The 6000-nt window shown below is 47.9% G+C and overlaps 1 pseudogene; it reads right to left on the bottom strand.

The window, feature by feature from the left end:
- Nucleotides 1-1492: 1492 nt before the first annotated feature.
- On the bottom strand, nt 1493-2179 carry LOC136521826 (early nodulin-93-like; annotated as a pseudogene).
- Nucleotides 2180-6000: the final 3821 nt, after the last annotated feature.

The following is a 6000-nucleotide window of genomic DNA, read 5'->3' as shown; positions in this document are numbered from 1 at the left end:
AGAAATGTTACCAAAAAAGAGTAATGTTTGGAGCAAGGCTACATACGTTTTCACATGTGCAGGGTGGGTTGACGTTACAGGGTGTAGGGAAGTAGGGAAGGTTTATTTGTCGCTTATTGTCGGAGCTGGTGCATATATGTCATTTGTCGTAACATAACTGTAAGCAATAGTCAGTCAACGATGCACTTCTTGTGTCCGTTTCATGTTCTTTTTAGCTATTTTCTTTGACTTTGTTGCTTGATGGAGTGAGTGAAGGGTTCCTGCATTGTTAAAGAAAAGTTCCTATGAAAGTTTGTAGAAATGGATTATGTTATGGAGAAGAAACTAAAAAACCAATGTTTTAGAGCGAGGCTACATATGTTTCCGCACTTGTGGGGGTGGATTACAGTGTGTAGGGAGGTAGCGAAGTGTTTGTCTCTTTGTTGTTGGGGCGGGTGCATGTGTGGCCCTTTGTCGTAACATAACTGTAAGCAATAATTTGATGAGGCACTTTTGTGTCTATTTCATGTTTTTGTAATTATTTTTGCTGTTTTCATTGCCTGATAAGTGAGTGATGGGTTTGCCCCTACGTCATTAAAGAAAAGTCCCTATGAAAGTTTCTAGAAATATATTATATTATAGAGAGGAAATGTTACAAAAGAATGTTTGGAGTGAGGCTACATGCGTTTCTGCACTTGCGGTGGTGGGGATTAGGGGTGTACGGAAGTAGGGAACATTTTTGTTGCTTGTTGTCGGGTAGGGTTCATCTGTGGCCCTTTGTCGTAACATAACCACAAGTAATAGTTACCATGAGGCATTTTTTGTGTTTGTTTAATGTTCTTTTTAATTATTTTATTTGTCTTCGTTGTCTGATGAGGTGAGTAGTGAGGGGTTTGACCCTGAGTTGATAATTTTGATGAAGTGTTGGTTGTGCAAACTTGATCGGATGGAGTGAGATTTTGTAGAAGTAGAACAGTTGATGAAACAAGCTAGGTTTTGTTAGGTCGATCGAGTTGATCCAGAACATGTAACTGTGTTTTGCCGTTTGGCTTGAGCTTGTGTGCATAGTTAGAGAAAGCCGGCCACTTGTATCTAATAATTAGTGGTGTGAAAATGTATATCTCAGTGTATGATCGAGTGTAACTAAAAACCATCGTTGTACAAAAAGCTGTAGTTATTCTTAAATTGGACATGGATGGCACACTACAATTAATTGTACTATGTCGGCCATTGATCTGAAGAGGAAAAGCCTTTTGCCATCTCGTTTTTCACGGTCATGTAGCGCACAAAGTTGTATACTTATTAAATAGGAGGGTATATATTAATATATGATGGAAGGTAGATACAGTGAATAAACTGGAGCACTAATAAGCTATTACAGTTTCTCGGAGCACATCGATCGCCGATGTCTACTAGCCAGTAGTAGTATATAGGCTAGTAGTAGTAGTAGGTTATTGTTGGACATGCTGCATCGACGGCTGAGAACTAGTGCTTCCAGTGGTAGCTTGCTCGCTCACGGCCTGAAGAACCCTGGGTGGGGACGGCCGGTGCCCTGGAAGGAGGTGTCCTTGAGGTGCTCAGGTGCGTTCTCGTAGTAGTGCTGCCTCGCCAGCGCGAGGATCTTCTTAAACGCCGCGATGAAGTAGGCCATGCCAGCAACTGCAGGATCCAGTTTTCCTGGACCAAAACAGGCATATACAGAACATGTTTATTTCACTGACATGTGAAGGCATCTAGGCCGTAGAGGAGTGAGATATATGTACCTGTGGAGATGATGAGGGCCTGGCCAGCGGGGATGATGTTGGCCTTAGCCCATGGCAGCATCCTGACGCTAGCCAGCTGAACAACAGAGAGGATATCAAAATCACATAGTACAGGTTTATTATGCTATATGGCGATTAGATTTACATGCTGAGATAGATCGATCATAGATGAACACTCACGGTGGGAATTGCAGTGGCGACGGTCCCGATAGCTGCTGCCTTGAACCCTGCGAGGGCGGCCTCTGCATGCATAGACATGTACTCAAGCATCAGTGCACAAAGAAACCGATCATCGTGTAATAAGCAAAAGCATCACCAAAGTATTCAGTCTTTGTGTCCACAGTGTAGATGCGCGTATATGTTTGAATCTATACCTCGCGAGCATTGCTTGGCGCAAGGTTCTGATCGACGGACGCGGAGGTCACGGTGTTCGGCATGGTGATCCTGAGCGCAGAGCTAGCTAGTCGCTCTCAGTTGTGATGACTGATGACTGGTGACTGATGAGTATAGAAGGGCCGAGGAAGATTGGGATGCAGGAGACGCTGGAGGGGGCTGTCCATTTATAGGAGGCGGCACATGTCCGGTGGGCGCGTCGTCGGCGCGGCGGACGTGGTTTTGGGGCCCAGACGAAGCGCACGTCCGGATGGCCAGATCGCGGCCTGAGAAGGCGCTGGGTGCGCACGCGGGGCGTGAGCAGAAACGGTGGTAGCCCGCCCGGACGGGCAGGGTGCGCGCGCGCGGTTCACGTCCTCGGCCACGTCCGCTGCACACTTTCCTATCAGTAGCACTCGCCAGTGTGCTCTGCTCTGCATGCAGGCTGTTTGTTTGCATCGCCTCACACGAGATGATGCTGCCTTCTGTGTCGGTTGCCGAAACGAAACCTAACCATTGGGACTTACGTGGTTTTGATTGGAAAAAGGAAGGTAAAGCCTGTGGATTCGAGCGGCGGCATCTGTGTGCTACAAGTATCAGAAAGATAAGCGACCATGAAGCATGATCTGTAAGATGTGATGACGCGGTGCATGCAACGGGGGAGACATGACAACAACAGCCAAACGAGACGTGTTGTCACTGCATGCGCTCTGCATGCAAGTGTGAAGCGTGCCGGTCTACACACACAGAACTGGCCACTGGTGTAAATAAAAGGTATAAAAGTATGCAAATAAACAAATTATCAGCGCTGTAACTACAAACTTTGAACTGTATAAACAAATTAAACGTGAGCAGACTCAAATGGAAAGGTAAAAAAGACATAATTTTTCTTCTGTTTCTTAATAGTAAAAAAACAGTCACTCGTTTTCTGATGATAACAATTCTGTATAAATGATGTGAGGACGGGCTTATAATCCTTGTCACAAGGTGTAGGGAAGTAGGCAAGGTGCTTTGTCGTTTGTTGTTAGAGCGGGTGCATATGTGTACTTTGGTCAGTCCACGAGGATTTTTTTTTAATTTTAATCATTTTTTGAATATAATTTTAAATCTAACACTGACGAATTTTTTTTTAAACTAACACTTTTGGCCGCGCCTATTGCCCTGACGTGGTCAAATGCCTGTGCCGCGCCATGCATGGTGGCGCTGCACAGGGCTGACGTGGCGTGGGGCGGCCAGGGAGCCGCTGACGTGGCCGGTCCTGCCGCGCCACCCATCATGGCGCGGCAGGGGGCCGCTGACGTGGCCGGTCCTGCCGCGCCACCCATCATGGGCGCGCCATGGATCAGGGCGCGGCAAGGCCAAATAAATATAGCGCGCGAGCCCCCCGCCCGCACGCACCCCTGCTCGCCCGCGCACGCCGCCAGCCAGCCGCCGCGCCCCGCCGCCGCCCAGCGCACGCCTCCAGCGCCCGCACGCGGCCGTGCCCGCCCACGCCGCGCCCGCCCGCGCCCTCACCGGCCGCTCCCGCCAGCCGTGGCCACCCGCGCCTCGCAGTACCCTCGCCGGCCGCGCCACGAACGCCGGCGCGTCAAGGCCGCTCGCTCCTAAGGTACCTCTCTTGATTTAAAGTTATTTTGATTATTATTGTATTAGGATAATTAGTTTGTAATTTACGTAGGTAGTTTTTAGATTTTAGGTATTGATTATTTAGTTTGTGATTATTATTGTTTTAGGATATTTAGTTGGTGATTGATTAGGTATTTATTATTTAGTTTGTAGTTAGTTATTTAGTTAGGGATCGTAGCGAGCCGGTCGATGGATCGTAATTCATTCGAACGTTTCGATCGTGGGTTAATCCTACCGTGGCCGTAACGCTGAGCGTAACTCGCTCCCTCGCTTCTTGGCTGGTGTTTATTTTACGATCTCTAGCCCCTATCCACGTCCATAGCACATGACCATCGGGCTTTACCTCTTTTGCTCGCTTGTTTATCTTAGCCTTGTGCCGATATATACATGTGTTTTCATATTGCATTACAAGTAGTTTAAATTTTGCAATGCTACATAATGTTAATTTAAATTTTGTTAATTTGAATACTCTAACGCTTTGTTTATCAATTTGTAACAGGATGGCCCCTCCCATGTAGCACCCGTTGTACCCCATTCTAGAGGTGGAGTACGACGACCAGCACCGAGCACACATCTTGAGTGACAACGACGCAGAGGTGTCCTTGCCTCCTTTGAGGCCCCGCACTCACACCAGGGCACATCAGTGGTATGAGCGTTATACGCCGTACATACGGCGTGCCGGCTTCCTCGAGCTTGTCCGTGTTGTCAACCACGGTCTTTCGCCCCTTAACCCAGCACTACTTACTGCAGTTGTAGACAGGTGCGAGTGCATTCTTTGTACGTAAACTTTCTTGTAACAAATTGGAGGCAACTAACAGTCGTTCTATTCTTATAACAGGTGGAGGCCTGAGACCCACACGTTCCACCTACCTTGTGGCGAGATGACCTTGACGTTGCAGGACGTAAAGGCTATTTTAGGCCTTCGGTTGGGGGGACTTCCAGTGACAGGGATAGTTGACAACGATCACTAGAGGGAGCTGGTGGCTTAGTTTACTGGTTTTCTTCCACCGGACGACGAGGCTTCTAAGAAAAATAAGTGAGAAATTCAAGCCTATTTAATACTTGCATTGCTTTCCTGCAACAATCGAGTCTCATTTTCTTTGATCAATTACAGGAAAAGTTTTGGTGTTTCGTCCTCCTGGATCACAGAGCGCTTTGAGTACTTGGACCCACAAGCTGAGGAGGCACAGATCGATAGGTTCGCTCGAGTGTGGCTCTGGCACTTTCTTGGTGCTTTCCTCTTTCCAGACGCCTCGGGCAACACCATCAGCTGGATCTTCCTTGACATACTTCGCCAGCCGTGGGAGAACATAGCGGGGTACAACTGGGGCAGCGCAGTCCTGGCATGGACGTATCGACAGCTATGTGTTGCCTGTCGTCGCACCTCAGGACATGCGAACCTTGGGGGTTGCTCCTACCTACTCCAGGTTTGGTGTTGGGAACGATTGCCCGTTGGGAGGCCCCTTAATAATGGTTTACCGGTAAGTACTTCGGTTCATTATATTCTTCTAGGCAATTAAATATGATTAGATTATTTGTTGCTAATTCGTTATCGTATTCAATGCAGCAATGGAACGGGCATGATACACTCCCTACAGCTCTGTATATCTAAACCGAAGCACAGTTAGTTAGAGGGAATGCGTGGCGCAAGTACGGGGAGTATACGAACGGTCTCGACGTCCTGACACAGCACCAGGTTACGCTCTCTATACTATCGTAGCAGTGTCTTCTTCGATGTACACTATATCACAACCTAACACAATTACGAAATTTCAGGTGTTTTGGTGTCCTTAGGATTCTCCAGAGCTCCAGGACTATCTGAGTCCTATCACTAGGGATGAGTCACACGAGTATCGCTACGACGTCCCTCTTATTTTCTTCCATGTGGTCGAGATTCACTTGCCCATCCGGGTCTGCAGACGGTTCGGAAGAATGACATGGTGCCCACCACCGCTGTACTCCACCAATCAAGAATTGCATGGGTGCGTTATCGATTAATAACAATGCTACAATTCAGAGGTGTGTTTGGTACAACTAACATCGTTTTGCTGTAGGTTTGACCGCAGGAAGAGGTATAAGACCAAGGATTGGCGCGCGACACACAGCTCGTACATCCATTTGTGGTAGACCAGGGTACCACATGTGGTCCTTGAGGGTTCTCCACACGACCAGCACACCTTCGACGAGTACATGCGGTGGCTTCATAGGTCTACGAGGACACATATCAAGCCCCCGTACATTGACGTGGCGATTGACGAGG

The sequence above is a fragment of the Miscanthus floridulus genome, chromosome 18, assembly GCF_019320115.1.
Source record: "Miscanthus floridulus cultivar M001 chromosome 18, ASM1932011v1, whole genome shotgun sequence".
Taxonomy (NCBI): domain Eukaryota; kingdom Viridiplantae; phylum Streptophyta; class Magnoliopsida; order Poales; family Poaceae; genus Miscanthus; species Miscanthus floridulus.
This window is presented reverse-complemented; position numbering and strand designations above follow the sequence as displayed.